This window comes from Giraffa tippelskirchi, chromosome 11 (assembly GCF_054371585.1).
Source record: "Giraffa tippelskirchi isolate mGirTip1 chromosome 11, T2T-mGirTip1v1.2.pri, whole genome shotgun sequence".
Taxonomy (NCBI): domain Eukaryota; kingdom Metazoa; phylum Chordata; class Mammalia; order Artiodactyla; family Giraffidae; genus Giraffa; species Giraffa tippelskirchi.
In genome coordinates, this window is record NC_137285.1 from 41,693,579 (window position 1) to 41,715,493 (window position 21,915).

The 21,915-nt window shown below is 36.3% G+C and overlaps 1 protein-coding gene across 1 annotated transcript in view; it reads left to right on the plus strand.

Moving 5' to 3' along the window:
• C11H4orf33 (chromosome 11 C4orf33 homolog) overlaps positions 1–21,915 on the plus strand; it is an 855,122-nt gene that overhangs the window by 652,062 nt on the left and 181,145 nt on the right. The gene's annotated exons all lie outside the window — the stretch shown is intronic.

Consider the following 21,915-nt stretch of genomic DNA (forward strand, 5'->3'; position numbering starts at 1 on the left):
AGTTAACATATTTGTGTGTGTGTGTGTGTGTGTGTGTGTGTGTGTGTGTGTGTGTGTGTGTGTGTGTTAATCCATATATTTTCAGGCTCAGTGGCTCTGACTCTGTGTGACCCCGTGGACTGTAGCATGCCAAGCTTCTCTGTCCATGGAATTTTCCAGGCAAGAATACTGGAGTGGATTGTCATTTCCTACTCCAAGGGCTCTTCCCAACCCAGAATCAAACCCACACCTCCTGTCCCTCTCACATTGGCAGCTGGTTTCTTTATAACATATATGTGCCAACATACATGTCTATATAAATCCATAGATATAGATATAGATAGATAGATATAGTGTATGTATTGCTCATTATGTAAGGTTTTGAAATGTTTCTTTTCAATTAAAACATTATTTTAAGCTGCTAGTAATCTGTTACATGGGGCTTCCCAAGTGACTCAGTGGTAAAAAAATCTGCCTGTCAATGAAGGAGATGTGGGTTTGATCCCTGGGTAAAGAAGATCCCCTGGAGGAGGAAGGAGATTATTGCCATTTTAAAATACACAAAGGGGAATGTCTTAGTCTAAGCATGTAGAACAAAATCATATTATTAATTGGATAGCTGAATATTGCAATGATATTTGTAATAATGTTATGACTGTATGGTAGGAAAAATAATCCCTGCCCTATTGGCTTCAATTGGACAGAAATATCACGTCTCATAAAACTATCAAGTTAATCTGAATCATAGATGTTGACAGGGAAATAAAGATAAAAATCATTGTTCCAAAAATTGGGGATTATAAATCTCCTACAGAAATATACATGTTCAATTTAATAGTGATAATCCTTCAATATAGATGAGCAGCATTATCCGCTTTGATAATATTTTTTTAATATCAAGGGCAGGATTTTATCTTCCACATCAAAAACACTTTGAAAAATTATTACTTGGGGACCCTATGCACACTGTAAAAGTAATGATATAACAGGATTTTTTTCTTATTGATATGAAAGTGGAATTAGAATCTATGCATTTACAGGTTAAAAATAATCTCTTAAAGCTTATTTTCAATCAAAATTTATAGCAAATTCTGACCACTTTATTTCTCTTAAGGGAATTCATCACTATGGTTATTTCTCCACTAAGTCTGTCCTATTAAAACTCGATAAAATGTAAGAACAGTTTATTAACTGAAGAATGTTTACTGAAATTGTTTTAGGAAATCTTGATGTTTAAAGTGCAACTTTCCTAGGCAAAGATTGTTGACTATTTCATTTTATAACACAACAATAAAAAATATAAAGAAAAGTAATGAGCAAATATTATCAAGTATTTTGCTGTTCAGGCACTTAGTAGTGTCTGACTCTTTGCAACACCATAGACTGCAGTACGTCAAGCTGTCTTGTCCTTCACCATCTCCCGGAGCTTGCACAAACTCATGTTCATTGAATTGGTGATGCCATCTAACCATCTCGTCCTCTGTTGTCCACTTCTCCTCCTGCCTTCAATCTTTCCCAGCATCAGGGTCTTTTCTAATGAGTCAGCTCTTCGCAACAGGTGGCCAAAGTATTACAGTTTTAGCTTCAGCATCAGTCCTTCTATTGAATATTCAGGGTTGATTTCCTTTAGGATGGACTGGTTTGATCACCTTGCAGTCCAGGGACTCTGAAGAGTCTTCACCAACACCCCAGTTAAAAAGCATCAATTCTTCAGCACTCAGTTTTCTTTATAGTCTAACTCTCACATCCATACATGACTACTGGAAAAATCATTGCTTTGACTACACAGACCTTTGTTGGCAAATTAATGTCTCTGCTTTTAATACTCTGTCTAGGTTTGTCATAGCTTTTCTTCCAAGGAGCAAGCATCTTTTAATTTCATGGCTGCAGTCACCATCTGCAGTGATTTTGGAGCCCAAGAAAATAAAGTATGTTACTGTTTCCACTTTTTCCCCATCTAGCTGTCATGAAATGATGGGACCAGATGTCATGATCTACTTTCTTGAATGTTGAGTTTTAAGCCAGGTTTTTCACTCTCCTTTTTCACCTTCATCAAGAGGCTCTTTAGTTCCTCTTCACTTTCTGCTGTAAGGGTGGTGTCATCTGAATGTCTAAGGTTATTGGTATTTCTCCCAGCAATCTTGAGTCCAGCTTGTGCTTCATCCAGCCCAGCATTTTGCATGATGTACTCTGCATATAAGTTAAATATGCAGGGTGACAATACACAGCCTTGACAAACTCCTTTCCCAATTTGGAACTGTTTCATTTTTCCATGTCCAGTTCTAACTGTTGCTTCTTGACCTGCATATGGGTTTCTCAGAAGTCACCTAAGGTGGTTTGGTATTCCCATCTCTTTAACAATTTTCTACAGTTTGTTGCGATCCATAAAAGTCAAAGGCTTTAGGGTCGTCAACCAAGCAGAAGTAGATGGTTTCTGAAATTCTCTTGCTTTTTCTATGATCCAGTGGATGTTGGAAATTTGATCTCTGGTTCTTCTGCCTTTTCTAAATCGAAATTCAACATCTAGAAGTCCTCGGTTCATGAACTGTTGAAACCTAGCTTGGAGAATTTTGAGCATTACTTTGCTAATGTGTGAAATGAGTGCAATTTTGTGGTAGTTTGAACACTCTTTGGTATTGCCTTTCTTTGGGACTGGAATGAAAACTGACCTTTTTCAGTCCAGTGGCCACTACTAAGTTTTCCAAATTTGCTGGCACATTGAGTGCAGCACTTTAAGAGCATCATCTTTTAGGATTTGATATAATTCAGCTGGAATTCCATCATCTCCACTAGCTTTGTTCGTGTGATGCTTCCTAAGGCCTACATGACTTTACATTCCAAAGTATCTGGGTCTATGTGAGTGATCACACCATTGTGGTTATCTGGGCCATGAAGATCATTTTTGTATAGTTCTTCTGTATATTCTTGCCACCTCTTTTTAATAATTAATTTAATAATTAAATAGTAATTTAATTTAATAATTAATCTTAGATCCATACCATTTCTGTCCTTTACTGTACCCATTTTTGTTGAAATATTCCCTTGGTATCTCTATTTATCAAGTATGCTACACCACTGTTTTTATCAGATTTCTGAATAGTTTGCATTTTTCTATTTTGGTGGTAAAATTAAATTGTTTCTTATAAAATGTAATTCAAAAGATCCAGTATGAATTCTTTTTTCAGTGGGGATTAGAAATTGCTGAGATGCTTTTTTTTGAATAAAGAGACAATTTTTATTTATGCAACTTGAATAAACTTGAAGCTGGAACTTTCTTAAAGGAAGCAAAGAAGGGAAGGAGGAATGAAGGAAAATCTTCACCCATGTGTTTAACCAACTTTTATTGCAGTATTCTATGTGCCATATTTTGTGTTTGAAGTCATTCTTCTTGCATAAGGTCCTATAGCTAATACTAAGTGGAGGTAAGATCTGAAGCACATTCTGTTTACTCTACTGCCCTGCTTAAGTGGTAGTATTAAAAGGTCTATAGAAACCAAATGCTAACAACAGGGAAAGGTCAATAAGAACTATAAAAATACTGGGGTCACAAAGACAAATTGACTATATTCATTCAACAGTGCCATGTGAAATGAGCAGGATTGTATACTTATTCTACAGCTCTTTTTTTGAGAACTGAGAAATATTTATTCAAAATTACAGTAAAAAGAAAAAAAAACAGTATTTGTAGCTGTCTCTAGCAATGACTGTAAATATCCATTAATATATTTAATGAAAGATATTATGTCCTTTGGGCTTCCCAGGTGGCTCAGTGGTAAAGAATCTGCCTGCCAAGCAGGAGATATGGGTTCGATCCCTGGGTTGGGAAGATCCCCTGGAGAAGGAAACAACCTGCTTCAGTGTTCTTGCCTGGAAATCCCACGGACGGAGGAGCCTGACAGGACTCGCAAAGAGTGGGACATGATTTAGCAACTAAACAGCAGTTATGTTCTTTAATAGGGGAGTTATCATGTTCATTAATATTTTTTACTGAGTTAATTCAAGAGAATGAATCAAACACATGATCTCTGAAACTGTTAAATTCCCGCTTTGTAGGCATAATTTAAGTAATCAATGAGGCAACTTTAAAATGTTTTATTGTGAAGTGAAATCATTTAGTTTTTGTCCTTCTGTGACTTACTTATTTCACTTATAGTAATGACTTCATGGTTAATGTTGTTGCATATTTCAAAATTACCTTTTTTTAACAATATACAGTACATTGTATACACATTGTAATATTTTCTTTATCCATTTATCTGTGGATGGACATTTATATTGTTTCCATATTTTGGCATATCAATTGTAAATTGTGCTGCAGTGAACACTAGAGTGCAGATATCTTTTTGAAATCCTGATTTCATTTATTTTTGAGATATATCTGGAAATGAGATTACGGGGTCATATTAACTTTTGAAGAAACTCCACACTGTTTAACATTGTGGCTGCACTATTTTACATTCCTAGCAGCAGTTTTTAGAAGGATTTCAATTTCTCTACATCGTCACCAACAGTGTTGACTTCTTTTTTTTAATAATAGCCATTTTAACACCTGAGTCAGTAAGTCAGTTAGTCAGTTTAGTCGCTCAGTCATGTCCGACTCTTTGCAACCCCATGGACTGCAGCATGCCAGGCATCACTGTCCATCACCAACTCCCAGAGTTTACTCAAACCCGTGTCCATCGAGTCAGTGATGCCATCCAACCATCTCATCCTATGTCATCCCCTTCTCCTCTCGCCTTCAATCTTTCCTAGCATCAGGGTCTTTTCAAATGAGTCAGCTCTTCACATCAGGTGGCCAAAGTATTGGAGTTTCAGCTTCAGCATCTGTCCTTCCAATGAATATTCAGGACTGATCTCCTTTAGGATGGACTGATTGGATCTCCTTGCAGTCCAAGGGACTCTCAAGAGTCTTCTCCAACACCACAGTGCAAAAGCATCAATTCTTCAGTGCTCAGCTTTCTTTATAGTCCAACTCTCACATCCATACATGCTGCTGCTGCTAAGTCGCTTCAGTCGTGTCCGACTCTGTGCTACCCCATAGACGGCAGCCCACCAGCCTCCCCCGTCGCTGGGATTCTCCAGGTAAGAGTACTGGAGTGGGTTGCCATTGCCTTTTCCAACATCCATGACTACTGGAAAAATCATAGCCTTGACTAGACGGACCTTTGTTGGCAAAGTAATGTCTCTGCTTTTTAATATGCTGTCTAGGTTGATCATAACTTTTCTCCCAAGGAGTAAGCATCTTTTTATTTCATGAGTGTCTTTTAAATACCTGAGTAATGATGCTTATGGTGGTTCTGGTATGCATTTTCTTATAATTAGTGACATCGAGCATGTTTTCATGTATCAGTTGTTCATTTTGATCTTGATCTGTAATGAGCTATCTTAAGAAATCAGTATTATTTATAGATTGCCTGCTATGTGCCTGGCATTTTTCTGTTCGTGGATTAACACGTGTAGGTGAAATATTAGCCCTGATCTCAGGAACGATTCAGTAGTAGAATCAGATAAATACATGATATAGTATGTTGTAGAGAAACAGTGAGTAGGAAAAGAGTATACAAGACACCCAGAGGAATCTTCAGCTCTTCATGGAGTTGAAGCTGGTTTTATGGAGAATAGAACATCTGAATTGGAATTTGAAGGACCTCATTACCCATTATGTATAATAAAGAAAGAGCAAGTTTTCTGGCTTGGTGAAATGAATACCAAGTGAAATTCAGTTAGCAAAACTTGTTTCCCCTTGATTTCCATTCCAAATAGTTCCTTCTTTTATATTCACTATATTTGTTAATAATAAAACTGGTCACTCATTATCTAAAAGGGAAACCAACCCTTCCAATTTTCTTTTTGACATACTCTTACATCAATACACTTTGTTTTTTCATGTAGCCATATCATCTCATAGCCAAACCATTATAAAGGTGTTTTAGCTGGTCTCCTATACACTGCCAACAGAATAATCTTTCCAAAATGGGAATCTAGTCTGTCACTATGTAGCCAGAAACTTCAGTGATTTCCAGAACTTCCCAGATAAATGCCAAGTTTATAATAAATCAGTATTTTTTCTTAATGTTTAGATTTGAAAAAAAATTACTTGGGAATAGCAGCTAAGATACAGGTTTGTGGGAGTACACTAGAACTGAAATTATCAGAAGAATTTGTCAGCCTTGTTTAGCTCCCTATCCCTACCACCTAGCACAGGCAAAGCATTTGATACTGTTTATTGAATATGTAAATGTACTTATAGAAATATTATAACTCATATGCAAGCATTTATAAATAATGTATCAGTTCAGTTCAGTTGCTCAGTCATGTCCAAATTTTTGCAACCCCATGGTCTGAAGCCTGCCAGGCTGCCCTGTCCTTCACCAACTCCTGGAGCTTGCACAAGCTCATGTCCATTGAGTCAGTGATGCCATCCAACCATCTCATACTTTGTCATCCCTTTCTCCTCCTGCCTTCAATCTTTCCCAGCTCCAAGGTCTTTTATAATGAGTCAGATCTTTACATCAAGTGGCCAAAGTATTGGCACTTCAGTTTCAGCATCAGTCCTTCCAATGAATATTCAGAATTGGTTTCCTTTAGGATTGACTTTTTTGATCTCCTTGCAGTCCAAGGAATTCTCAAGAGTCTTCTCCAGCACCACAGTTCAAAAGCATCACTACCTCCTCAGTGCTCAGCTTTCTTTATGATCCAACTCTCACATCCATACATGCTACTGGAAAAACCATAGCTTTGACTAGATGGACTTTTGTTGGCAAAGTAATGTCTCTGCTTTTTAATATACTGTCTAGGTTTTTTCATAGCTTTTCTTCCAAGGAGCGAGTGTCTTTTAATTTCATGGCTGCAGTCACCATTTGCAGTGATTTTGGAGTCCAAGAAAATAAAGTCTATCACTGTTTCCATTGTTTCCTCAACTATTTGCCATGTAATGTATAATACTGAGAATCTCCTGTTTATTGACGCATGGCATCCTGCTAGTTGTTTTACATTAGTGTTCTTAGTACCTTTATTTACATCGTCTTTAATATATTTATTTACATTATCGTCTGTCTTCTATGAGTGCAATAACTAAGATTTTGAAAGGTTAAAAAATCTGCCCAGTGTTACATAGGCAATGAGTGGCATTACTGAGATTCAAAACAAGGTTTGCTTGACTAAAATCTGTAGTCTTTCTTTATACAATCTGCCTTGTTTTTCTGTCTCTTGTGTCCCATGTGTATACCGTTATTTACTAAGGTAACAAAAGGTCTTATTTATAAAACTGATTACCCTTATATCAGAGGAAGTTTCTTGTGTACGTATTACCCTCTACTCCCCACCCTAAATATACTGAGGCTATTTTAATAGTACCTGAAATGCTTTTCAAAGGCTTTAGTAAGAAGTAGTAGATCTGAAGACAGTTGCTCTGCTTGTACATCACTATTTTAACTACAAGGATTTTCTAATTGAAATAAACATGCAAATTCTTACAGAATTTTGTCTCCTCAGAGAACTTACTGTGTTTACAATGATTGTATTTTCATAATGTTTCAATGGATTAGGAATTTATCTCCTTTGGGCTTGATGGATTAACTCTACTAGCTCCTGGCTTCACACTGGCACACACTAGAAATGTACCTATACTTGTAACAAATCCACCCAGGATTAGATCTAATTCTAACAACAACTCCATAAACAAAACTAAAGGGCTAATAGTTTTTCCAGGGATAAATTAGGATAGGAACAGGCTACTCATCAAAAGCAACTGAAGAACCAGGTTTTAGTAATTGTAGTTTGGTTATCACTTTTGTCTTCTACTGTTAATTACTTTGTCTCTTATTTTAGTTTTCCATTTTATAACTTTGGATCTTTGTCTTTTAAAGCTATCTTTCGACTTTAAGCGTGTAAAAATCTTGGAAGTCAACACTCCATCCTAACAAACAAAGGGTAAACAAACTGAAGAATCAAAAACTTTTTAAAAAAAGATATAATAATCAAGATATTTTTCTCTCTTCTTAAAGAGGAGTGAGGTCACAAGGCAAACTTGAAGAGATAGATAGGTAGATACAGAAAATCATAACATACCAGAGCAAAAACCCGTGAGCAGAAATTTCTATGGGGAACCAGAGTTGGGTGGGGAAATCCTCAACTGTCATTGACAATTTTCTAGAGGCTCAATATTGATAAGTCTGAGAGTTAAAAATTTTGGGGGACCTAGTCAGAGAAAAGCTCCACATTTTTTCAGTTTCACCTCCAAGAATTTAGCCTAATTCAACATCAATTAAAACAGAACCACCATATGATTCAGCAAGCCCACTTCTGAGTGTATAGCTGAAAGATATCAAATCACTATCTTGAAGAGACACCTGCGCCCTCATGTTCTTTGCAGCATTACTTATAATAGCCAGATCTGGAAATGACCTAGTGTCTGTTGATGGATGAATGGATAAAAAAAATGTTATATGCATTATGTAATTTTCACTGCATACCATTATGTGAGGTGATGGGCGTGTTAACTCTCATTATTGTGGTAATCGCTGTACCATATGTCTGTGTCACATTAGCACATTGTACTAAAACTCACACAATATTATATGCCAATGTATCACAATAATGCTGGAAAAAACATAAAATTGATTTACCTAAATTGATTGTTTTGGGGGACTGTTTGAACTGTTAGTTCCTTAATTTCTCTGATTATGCAAGTACATAACATTTCTCCCACCACTTTGCCCACTCTTTCCCAACCATCTTTAAGGCTTCTTTTTTCTTTACTTATGTCTTTAATATGGGCACTCCTTATCATTTTGTCCTGTGTCCATATGTCTTCTTACTCTGTAGACTGACCTTTGATACTTTCATCCACACTCAATTCATAGGTTTATCTATATTATGACATTGAAATCTGGGACTATATTTTCAAATTCATGTTATCACCTAAGTGACCACATACATCTACATTTAGTATGTCTAAAGATAGACTCCTTGTGTTTGCCTCTCTCAGCTTTGGTTTTTTTCTGCTTTGTTCCCCATCTTAGAGGATGATCTCACTCTGTGACCCAAACTAGAATCTGAATGTTGTCCTTGATTCTCTGTCTTTGTTCATTTGTATTGCATCTCTTGCACATCTTGAATTCATCTACCTCTCTACACTCTTACTTCCAGCAGTCAACTCGGACAACCTTTAAACTCCAGCTTCAGTTACTTCCAGTGATTTTAACTCATATCTTTCCTGTTAGTTGATCCTCTGTATTACAGCTGGAATTATCTTCCTAAAATTTAGAGATGCTCATTTCATCCCTCAGCTTAAAAGCTTTGCTTCGTTCCCAGTGCTTATAAGATAATATCCAAACTCTTTTAACAAGAGCTGAAATATCTCCTCGTCCTTTGGACCATGCCTGCTTCTTTAGCCTTATCCCCACCATTTCCCTCTCTAACCATATGCTCCAGCAATATTATTTTATTTTCCTTTTAGAAGATCATCTCAATTAGGATTTCACTGTCTCTTTAAAGTCTTTCCTGACCATCCAAGTCCGAGGTAGGAGTTAGTTACTCCATAGAACACCACTATCTCCTTTGTGGCATTTATCACACTCAATTTTAATTCACTATTCATTTGTATGCGTCTCTACTTGTCTACACAATTACTATGAAGAGCGACCAGTGCCTGCCATGCTCCTTTTTACAGTCCTAGAGCTTAATGTGAATGTGTGAATGAATGAATGAACTTGTTTTGAAGAGTTTGCATAAGGATGTAAAGGGAGGTGAGAACTTAATAGAAGGGAAAATGTCATTTATTTAACAAATTATTATGCTAAATATTTTATAATATATGACTACTTATTATCATAGATTAAAAAAAAAAAATGAGTGTGATCAAACCAGTGTTCAGAAAGATTGAGTAACTTACTCAAGATCACATACATAACAATCAAGAGAAACAACAGAACTGGGGTTTAAATTCTAAAAGTTACAGTACTTTCTCCTTTACATTATTTTTTTATTCATGCCGGAAGCTTAGGAAATAACTTGGGAGAAGTAACAGGCATTAGGGATTTTTTTTTTGGTAGGAGTCTATTTATATTCTCAGAACATCTCATAATGGTGGGTCTGTGATAAGTTGTTGGTATCTTAACACTTTCAAAAGCTCACCTAGTACTGTCATTCCAGATGCCATGTCAGCAACATGAGACCTGATTTTATTTATGTCTTTAAGTTATGGTCTTATCATTCAGTATGCTGAACTCAGTTCAGAGATATTGTGAATTTATCCATCATCATATCATTGAATATTTCTGTCCTAAGGATGTATGAATAATACAGTGAAGTGCATGTGTGCCAAGTTGCTTCAGTCGTGTCTGACTCTGTGCAGCCCTATGGACTGCCGCCCACCAGGCTCCTCTGTCCATGCAGTTCTCCTGGTAGGAATACTGGAGTGGGTTCCAATACAGTGACAACTATTGTTATTGTGGGAATAAGAGAAATTAAAGAGGGGTTGAAGGTATTGTTTACCATCCTGAAAAATCTGATTCAGAATTCGGTTGTGCTAAAGATGAAAAGAGCCCTGCTATTCAGTAGTAGTTATAAATCTTTTTTGGCTAAAATAATGAAAGGTCATTCTCATAACATACTTGTTACACATTGACCACTGTTCTGTGTGCTTTACATTTGGTAATTCAGCCCTACACACTCTCTAGTGATGAGTTATAAAACCCAAATAAGTAGCTGAGTTGACATTTTAACCCAGGCAGTCTAGTCATAGGGTCTCTGGTTATAACCATGGTGCTCACTTTAGAATGGCATATTAAAGTATCTTTTCATATGATGCTTTGATTATACATTAATTTTTAGAAGTTGTTGCAGTTTATAGTTAGTTAAACTCCTTGTTCTCACTCCTACTAAGGATTGTTACTTGGGAAGATGTGTTGTACACTGTATTTCAATTCTGTTGGATGATAGCAAGATAACATTTGTTTCTAAATAAAGAATACTGAATTTCAAAGCCATTTTGGTTCATTTTGTGCCTTATTATTTTTATGTATACATTTGTATAACCACTGGTCAAGATAACCTTAATGATCCCTCTGCTTGACTGAACTCTAAGTAGGCTTCTTCCTGATTCTAGGCCCTTGAACTCCCTTTTCTCAAAACATTTAGTTTAAAAACTTTGTGTTTTCTCTGCCAGTTTTACAGTCCAGGAGTATTTTTCTCAAGGATCTGGGAAACATCTCTTTGAAATGTCATCAAAAGAGAGTACCCCTACCCCCAGTCTCCATTTGAGAGTAGGAGCCTAACTTTGATGGGTGTTTTGCTACAAATTGGCAAAACTACCTCCTATCTATAAGGTAAGAAAACTTTCCCTTTTCTTTGGATAAAGCCAATTAGCAAACACAGATGGCCTATGAGCTTTCTCTCACTGCTATCTTTAAAAGCTCTTCTACTCTTTGTTTCAGTGCAATGCAGTTCAGACTTAAATCTGACCTCTTTCATTCTTACAGTAACCTAGAATAAAGTGTTATTTGCCTGTTTAACTTTTTCTATTGCAATTTTTGCTTTGACACCATAACTGTAGGAAAAAATACATGGCAAATATTTATATTTTGACATTAAAGAGCAGTCTTTTCAAGGGCTTAATTCTTTACAAATATTCAAAATTGCAAGATTTCGGTGAAGATGATCAGGTTTGTTATTTCTTATTTTTTGAAATAAGAAATTAAGCCTGAAAATACTCTTTGGTAAGCTCTTATTTAACATCAAATGAAAAAAGCTGTTATGGAAGAAAGCAAATTTGGCACTTTAATTTTGGGATCAAGACATTACATCTCTTTATTAAGGTCGGCAAGGTAAAAACCTGAAAATACGCATGTGTGTCACCATATCTTTGAGGGGATAGAGGCTGGTGGAATTTTAACCATGAGAATTATGTAAACCAATAGAAGTTAAGAGACAGAGATTCAAAAGAGAACATGTGGGTTTAAAATATTAAAAGTTGCTTATTTTGGTCATGTATTTCCTTGGGCAATAACATTTGTTATATTCATTTGTTTAGAAGGGAAAATCAACAGAAGGATGAGATAGATATCTGAGGAAATTTCTATTGTTAATAACCACTTATGATCATTTAATATATATTTAGTATAACCAAAAGAGAGAGTCTCAGCTATTCTGATTGCTACTTTTGTTTTATTAGAAAATTAATTCTCTTGTGGTTTCTGTTGAAGGTTGACTGGAAATCACTTTTTTCCTTTGGAATTTTTCAGTTATGCTCAATTATTTATCTTTCATTTTCATAGGGATCTGAGATTCTTTTTCCTTCAGAAATAAAAAGGGCAGTGTACTAAAGTAGGACACATTTTATTTTTCCCTCCAATGTTAAAAAGAAGAACACAATATTTGCATATCTTTCAAGTTGCTTTGTATGCTTTCTGAAGCAGTGCTAAGTGAATCAGCTGCTGCTACTGCTGCTAAGTCACTTCAGTCGTGTCCGACTCTGTGCGACCCCATAGATGGCAGCCCACCAGGCTTCCCTGTCCCTGGGATTCTCCAGGCAAGAACACTGGAGTGGGTTGCCATTTCCTTCTCCAGTGCATGAAAGGGAAAAGTGAAAGTGAAGTTGCTCAGTCGTGTCCGACTTTTAGCGACCCCATGGACTGCAGCCTACCAGGCTCCTCCATCCGTGGGATTTTCCAGGCAAGAGTACTGGAGTGGGGTGCCATTGCCTTCTCCGAGTGAATCAGCACATTTATCTAAAGAGAAAATGATATCCTAAAATACATTGAGAAACCTAACTTGTTACAGATCTTCTTAGTGTTCATGAAAGAACAAAACAAAAACCTTCAAAACATAAAAAGACCATAACTCAGTTAATCAAGTTAAGGACTTCCTTTTGGACACTTGAACAAATTTTAAAAATGCATTTAAGGTTAAAAATTAAAAATTAAATGCTGTGGAAGAAAACATGTATCACTTGAGCAGAATAGCTAACTGATTTGGGGAGAAACAAAAATAACAGGAAATTCAGCACACCATAGCTGATAAAATATTTTTCATGTACCTACTCTCAGAGGATAATATTAAGTGAAACTTTGTTTTCTCATAATTCCCATCAACTCCAAAAACAATTGCTATTTGGCTTAATTTTCTAACCCAGGAATGGTCTCTTTTCAAGTTATATTTGTGAAAGCTGTTTGAAATCTAGGTTAAAATGTAATATATAAACATCATGAGGTGGCTACTTTTGGTCAATCATTTTGGTTCTTGTTCTGGAATTGGTAACTCTGAATAGAGAACATAATAAAGGTGTGATATCTCTTCCATTAATTTTGGCATCATAAGATAGGGATTTTAAAGGTTACTTCAAATTAGGCACTTCTCATGAAAAAAAAATAAGCTTCTTCTGGAGAAAATCCTTACAACTTTACAAGCCGTTTGGACGTTTGCACTTACTAGAGCTTCTGTCTGAAAGTGGTACACAGCAGTGATTCTCTGCCAGAGCCACCTCTGCCTGGAGGGTTAGAGTAAAAGCTTCAACATCAACAGATTTCTCTTCATGCTCACTGTGTGTGACAGTTTAGAATAGAAAGATCCACCAGCTGTTTCATTTCCTACCTTTCTTGTTTTTGGTAAGATGACAAATATAACAGATTTATCAACTTTTTTTTTCTATAGTTAAAATGTCAGAGTCAGCTTTCTAAATACAATCTCCAAAAAAATCCTTCAAAACCTTGCTTTTAAAAAACTGTTAGCACACCACCCCTCATTTTTTAATATATAAGACTACTCGCAAAATTGCACAAAAATATAAGCTACTTTTCCTTAAGAATATGAATGACTACAAGAGGAGGAAATAAAATTACAGTGATTGCTATTAAAACTGCAAAATATATATATCTCCAGAAAAAGAAGAAACAAAGAAGAACTCAGATCATGATTACTTTGTAGCTGAAATACAACTTGACAGGGGAAGGGGCTGAGGGGAAATAGGAAAAGGCATTTATAGACTGCTTCAAAATTTACTTCCTGTGTGACCTTAGACATCTCCCACAACCTCTGCAAACTTTCTTTCCTATTTTTAAAATAAAAAATAATGCTTGCCCTTCCTATCTGAAAGAACTCAAATGAGCAATGATAAAGTGTTTGCATATGTTAAGTCCCTGTACAAGTGTTGCTTTTGAATTCATTAAATATGTAATTTATAAAATAATCAGTAAGCGTTTAACAATATTTTTCACTCTTTCACATACTTAACATAAGTGTGGAACCCAGTTGCGTCCATAGAATCTTGGTTTGGAACTCTGGAGGATTCAGGTGGTTCTTTCTTATTGTAATAAGTATCTGGTTGCACTGCCTGACTCACCACTCTTCCCTAGTCTTGACCCTAGTCTTTCTATTCCTAGCTAAGTTAATTGCAAGGATAGACAAAGTATAAGACACTGAGGGACCTTAGATGTGTTTCCATCTAAGAATGCAGTGGAAGACATGAATTAGGGTCTGGCTAGGCCAATACCAAGGGATGGAGAATGGAAGAAAGGAGGGAGATAGTGAAATCTTTATACTACCCATGTGTTGGGTCTTGCTTCTTCTTGACAATGGAAAACTGACCTCTGCAGACAACCCTAGCATGCAGGCTGCTTGTGAGATAGCTGCATACACTCTGTAGCCATTATTTACTCTTAGAATGTGCCTGGAAAAGATCTGGAATGCTGTGAACAAATTTTCATTCAGAAGTCATATGCAGGTTGAATGCCCTGTTCCTCTAAACTTTTAGTTGGAATCATTCTTTGTGAGGGTGCTGTTTGTGTTGTGGGTGTGGGAGGTGGTAGCTTGTAGTTTCTCCAGCATTTTGAGAAAATCTCTCTTGAAAATGCAAGGAGATCTAGACATTGTCTGAGAAATGTAGTCAAGTCTAATGTATTAGGTAAGTTGCTACTCTTTGCTACCAGTCACCATGATAGCGAAGGTGGTTCTGCCCCTTTTTCTCAGCCCCAGGCTAAACCAGATGGTGCCTACCTTAAAACAGAAAAAAAATAAGCCAATATGTGCTCAGAAGAGGTAGGGGAGGCAAGTGGTCCCAGGAAAGGAGTGGTTGGATCATTCAGCTCAATGCTGGGCCACTGTCTCCCACTCTGGATTATCTCCAGCCCAATTGTGTATGGATATGATGAGTTATGATGACAGTGGGCAGGTGGAAGTGACCCCATTGCCTTTAGGAGGCTTGATTATCTACTTTCCAGAAGCTCAACAGCAACGCTTGTCAGTAAGTGAAGTCCTTACAAATCTGGAAGATAATTATCCCTTTAGTCTTTGGGAAACTTCTCTATAGATGGTCCCTGCATTCAGATGGTGGGCTTCCCAGGTGGTACTAGTGGTAAGGAATCGCCTGCCGGTTCAGGAGATGTGAGTTTGATTTTGGGGTCAGGAAGATACGTTGGAGGAGGAAATGGCAACCCAATCCAGTATTCTTGCTGGATTATCCTCTATCCTCTTGCAAGGATAGAGCAGTCTTGCGGGCTGTAGTCCATAGGGTCTCAGAGAGCCGGACATGACTTGAGACTGAGCGCACATGCATTCAGATGAGGTTCTAAAGATCTGAGACAATAATCCTGGAAGACAAATTCAATCATTTTAATGATCACTAAATTATTTCAATTATCTAACCAACCCCTCAGATAAGACAGTACTTCAAAGAGGTACAGACGCGTTAATCAGACATGCCAGAATGACAGCATTAGAAGACACTTTAATCAAAAGTCGTCCAAAACAAGCAGTAATCCCTTAAAGTTGCACCCTTGGCAAAATGTTACCCAGACTTCATCACCTACAACAGTAGGGAGTGCACATTCTCTGGAGAGCTCTGTGTAGGAGAAAGCACTTAGCTTTGGGAGTTTAAAGAGACTGGTTTCAATTCTTCCCTTTAGTACTTTGGTAACACTGTGAATGTAAGATAGATAGTTTACCTTTGGCTTCTTGGTTTATTTATGACAGAAGAGAAAATAATATCTTTTTCACTGCAGTCATCTATCTGAACATGAGGTGAGATAATGAGAATAAAGCAGCAAAGAACATTCTTAACTGGTAGTTTTCTTCCCAGCCTTTTCATGGTTGGAATCTGCCTTCTGCTTTTAAAAGTATTGCTACAAACTGTGTAGTCTCAAGAAAAGTACTCTACCTCTCTGGACCTGAACTTCTTTGGATGTAAAATGAGTAACTTGGACTGATTGATTCTAAGGTCCCTCCAAGGACTTTTTTTTTTTTTTTTTCCTAAAATATGAAACATCATGGTAGATTTCTGAAGACATTACCATCTCTTTTGTTCCCTGATAGCCAGCCATCTGTTATCATAGGCTTGGCTGGGCTAGACATAATTACTTTTCCCCTATGGAGCCAAGAAACAAACTAAATGGCAGTGTCCTTGAATAATTTATTTGACTCCTAGAATTAGTACATTATCATTGTTATTATGGAAGAAGTAATTTACATTTTGAAAGGCTATTTTACTTCTTTTATCTCTGAGTGTATTTTAATCCTTTTACTACTTAGAAGACATGACTCCATTATTTTATGTCAATACTTCTCCTATCCTGTGATTTGGGTGGGGTCAGTTATTATCTGCAGTGTCTGATGAGGTTAATGCACTGGGACTCTGAGTGCCTACATTTAGTTAATGAATTTGAAGCAGACTCTCCCAGTGCATATACCCACCAGTACCCTATCAGCCCCTAAGCTTTTGTTTGCTTTCTGTTGTGTGATCTGTAGAATAATAGCTTATATACACACAGAATTTAACAATGAAGAGTAGGTGTCAGATTTGGAAATATGCAGTGCTGTGGAAAGAAATATATATTCTGTGATCAGACATAGATTCAAATCCAGACTTTACGAGAACTTGACTTTGGCTAGTTACTCTATATATCTATATTTCAGTTTCTTTCCCTATAAAATGAGGACAACATTGATCTCCATGTTGGTTGAATGGTTGGTTGGTTAGATGAGAAATAGTTTGTTAAAGAATATCATTTCTATTTTGTTATTTGTTAAAGTATTATATCACTTCTATATGGAAATTAAAAACTGGTATAAATGAGTCTATATACAAAACAGAAACAAACTCACAGACATAGAAAATAATGTTATGGTTGCCAAAGGGGAAAGGGAAGGAGAAGATGGATGCATTAGAAGTAAGGGATTAACAAAGTAATAAATATAAAATAGATTAGCAAGAAATATTTACTGTACAGCACAGGAAATTATATTTAATGTTTTGTTATAATCTATCATTAAAAATAATCTAAAAAATATAAACATACATAGATAACTAAATCACTTTGCTGTATACTTGAAACTATTACATATTTTAAATCAATTGTACTTTGATTGAAAAAAATTGTTAAATTAGCATTTAAATATTTCACTATACCAATGTAATGCATTATTTTGATTAGTAAGATTATTTGATTGCTATCTATCAATTCCTGGGAACATTTGCTTGTAGAGAGTTATAAGGTAAGAGAAGATGAATAAGATAATGTGTGTTATAGAATCATTGAAAATCAACATCAGAAACTGAAAGTTGTTAAGATAAATGCTCTGGAGTTAGTAAAGACATGATAAAGAATGCACCACACAGGATAAGAAAGTTGTAAAATGTGTGTGAGAAACTTATTTTCAGCCCTTTGAATCCCTAATGATAGTAAATATATGTGGTCAATATGGCTATTTTCCAATATTTTGATTCTCCTCACTCCAGAAGCGTTGCAAGGTTACACGTCTTTGCTCCTTTGAAGTCATATGTGGCCACGTGACTTGTTTTAACCAATGATGTGTGAATGATCATGCCATGCAGTTATGTCCCAGATGGTTTTCACTCCCTCAGCCTATCCCCTCAAATAAGGATAATGTGGAGCAGAGTCCCCAGCTGACCTATGAAAATCATGAAAAATGAACAAGTAATAACTATGTCGTCCTAAAATATTTTATGAGTTTTTGGTAGTTCAACATAACCTAAATTCTCCTGAAATAAATTATGGTAATTCAGTCACCCAGGGGGCTTAAGAGAACCCTCTGCCCTTTCATTTAAGTGAGAAGCCAGAAGTAAGGTTGGGGTGAATCTTAATCTGGGGAAGTATTAGGAGTGAGCATGGGATAGTATCGCCCTCTTCAGAGAAACAGCTGGCTCAGGAGCCAGGGCTGAACTGCACCAAGCAGTTACAGGTTAGTGGCCCAGGTTCTGCCCCCTGCCCGGTGAGCACTCCTGTTTCCACTGTTCCATTTCTATCCAAGGTATACAGAACAGTGATTATATGTGTTAGTAGACTCAAGAGGAACCTAATGATCCTTTGAAGGCAATGCGTATTACATAGCTACACACATATTAAGGAATACAGGTAAAGTTTGATTTAGGTATTTTTACTTTGGTTAAATAAGGAAGCTCAGCAGCAGTGCACACAAGGGGGAAACTGGTATCCTTCGTTTATTATCTCCTTATGCATACACTTTAAGACCTTTCCATCCTACATTATCTCGCCTCACTATCTCTCTCATCTCTTGCAATCCTCACTTTTCTTTCCCCCACTTTTAACTTTTTTTTTTGCCCAGGGAACTCTAGTGAATCCATTGAATATTAGTTTAGTTGTCACTTTTCAGACTCCTTCCTTGACCTAAGTACATCAAATAACGATATTTCTACTCATAACTTTATGCAATTCTCCTTTGCAGCACTTACCATGATTGTTATTTTAAATTTAGTTTTGTAATTGCCTGATTAGTGACTGTCTCTCGCTGGTGAGTGTAAGCCACATTGGGAGAAGAGACTTTCTTCTGTGTTTCTTCATGTTTGCCTACTCTGACACTAGTATAGTGCTTCATGCATGGTTGCCCTCCACAGATATTTGTTAAATTAATAATGAACGTATGTCACATGGTGGTTAGCTAACATGCTCATCTTTATAGCCATTCAAAAACTTGTGAGATGAGTAGCTATGTCTTCATTGAAAAAATAAGGATTAGTTAAAAGATTTGCTCCAAATCCACCCTTCTAGATGGTGGAGCCAGATTTTGAATTCATGTTTATATGACTTCAAAGCCCATGTCCTTTCCTTTATATGCCTCTGCTTCACCAGAGACAAAAAGAAATGCTTTAATTTTGAGGGAGTTAATAATGCATGAGACCTGAATTGAATATAATTTTATGCTGTTCTGCTCTAGAAGAATTTTTTATTATCCAGTTGTAGCTTTGTGCCTTCATCTCTTATCAAGAAGAGGTAATTATCTTCATTAGCAGGCAACCCCTTTTCTCCCATATAACTTTGATGCAGTTGGTAAAACTTATTTTCTCTACTCCTTGCTCCCTGTGAACTGTTATCTTCAGAAGCTGTCAAAGTTAGCAACCAGATGGCCAGCTATTATTCACTCCTTAAGTTTCTCTGCAGCAATGCATCATCAGGTCCATCAGCAAATAGTAACATATGAAAACATATTGTCTCATCTTTAGTATCTCCAAATGTCACTTTTACATTTGTTATTCCACTCTTGTTCCTAATTAAAGAAAGCTCATTTCCAATTCTCCTGACTGATATCTACCATTTCAATAATGCCCTTTATGTCGATCCTAGAATATTCATCATTGTCTTATTAACGCGGTTGTTTTCAAACAAAATGTTAACTAACAAAGTCCTTTCTTGACTTTTCTACAGTCTGTGATTATTTCTGTTTGGCATCCTCTTCTATCTTATGTCATGATTCTCCTCTGGATTCCTATACAGTGGCATTTTCCATCTGAAACTTGATGGGTGTTTTTACCTTTTTAAGCTCTTTATCACACTTTATCCCTCTACCTCTGCTGCCAGCCTGAGTAGTATTTTTCCTGCAGCTCCCAGTCACTGTTCCCTTTTCCATCTTACTTCTCTTGCTGTTTATCTCACTCACTCAGCCTGCCCCACACTTTGCTTAGGTTCACTGAGGTCTAATACCTCTCATGTCATTCATTTTGCTTTCATATTCATTGAGCTTCTTAAGAAGATCAGCTAGTCTTTATGATTTAATATCTAGTTCTTAATTTTATACCTAAAAGATAATACTCAAAGAAAATCATCCTTACCTTCTTTGTTCTATGTTTGAAAGGCATTTGATCCTATCACAGTGACATTGATTTGCATTTTGAATTTATTGCCATTTAAAATAAATTAAAATTTTGTCTTAGCTTATAATCAGATTACAATAACAGCATGAATCCACCTGACTTTTAAAAAATCTGGAGAGAGACATTTGCTTGAATAATAGGTCAAGTTGACTAATATCATTTTGAGTGTACATTGTATTGCTGGTACCAGTATTTTGTGATAACGCTGCTTCTAAAAATTAAAAGATTTGATGATGAGAAAAATTTATTTAATAGGGATATTAAATTCTAGAGAGTATGCAGCTGTTGTTTAAAGAGTAGATGGCAAGACAAAGGATGTATTTGCTTTTAGTGTTCAGAAAATGGTAGGGGAGATGAAGGACTGAGTTCAGGATGCCCCTATTATCATTTCCATAGGCTTGGATTGTTCATGAGACAATCAGTGTCATGATATGGGACATTCAAAAATGTGGTAACAATGTCCCATTAAAGTCACAGAAATTAACTTGGTTTAAATGCCCCGCAAAAGTCAAGTTTCTTCTTAGGTATAAAACCAGGTCAAAAATGGATTCAAACTAGGGCTACTTAAAATGAAAAGATAGACCTAAATATATTTTTACTCACCATTTCTATGCAAACATTATCATGGAAGATTATTTCCAGGAAAAATAAGTATATCTTCTAAGGATACTCATGAAATAGAAATAGAAGGCACTAAAGAAATCAAGTAGAGATGAGATGAGAGATCTTATTAAATATGGCCTTGGTGAATACAGATTTAGCAGAATAATGTTTTTGGATTTTTAAGTGGAAAAGTAATAACATTCAATTATACTAATAATGTATATTACTATAAGAACACTGCCTTACTGCTTTCTATATTGGTTAGCACAAGGTGAAATTTGATCACAGGTACAGATCAAATGTGAGTTCCGCAATTTTAAAATTGAACAATGATAAAATAGAGAATACAAAGAAAGATGGCCAAGATGATATAGAATTTGGAAAGCATGTTATGACTATGCATTCATGTGATAAATTCATCTAGCTCCCTGTCAGATATTGGAGTTGCAAGGACCAATATGACAAACATAACTCCTACCTTAGAGAAGAAATGAGAAGACAGAGAATTGAAAATCACAGTGAAATGATTAATGTTATGGGAGAGAAAGCAGAGACAATGAGGAGAGCATGTAGAAAGGCGCTTAATCAAATTTAGGATCAGAAGAGGTGAAAAGACGAGAAAGTGAAAGAAAAGCATGAATGATTCTCTGTAGAAGGCTTAGCAGATCTGAAAAAGCATGGTGTTAGGAGGAACTGAAAGTGAGAAGTTTGGTGAGTAATGTTAATGGAGTAGAGGGAAAAAATAAAGCAAAGTGTGGTGAGGTCAGATACTGAGAGTTCTACTAATATAAACCAAGCACTGGAGCTTGCATTTAATCCTAGAACGATGGAACAGGCCTTGGCACTCAACCCCAGTGACTGACGCTCACGTTGTAGTCTAACCAGATAACAGCCTGCAGAGTGGTGCAGCACATAACTGGTGCAGCTAACTGCATTGGCCCCAAATTGATGCTACTTCTTAGCTGCAAGCAGAAGAATGATGTAGTTAGGTTTGGGTTTGTAATTATATAAGAACACATTGGCGGTTACATGAAACATTGATTGTAGGATCTAAATATTCACTCATAAATAAATCTGTATTATATGGATATTTTGTGTCTGAAACTAGTCTGCTTATTATAGGATTCAGCATTTAGTAAGGTAGCTCAAAGTGAAACTGAAGGTCACTCAGCCATGTCTGACTCTTTGTGACCACATGGACATGGAATTCT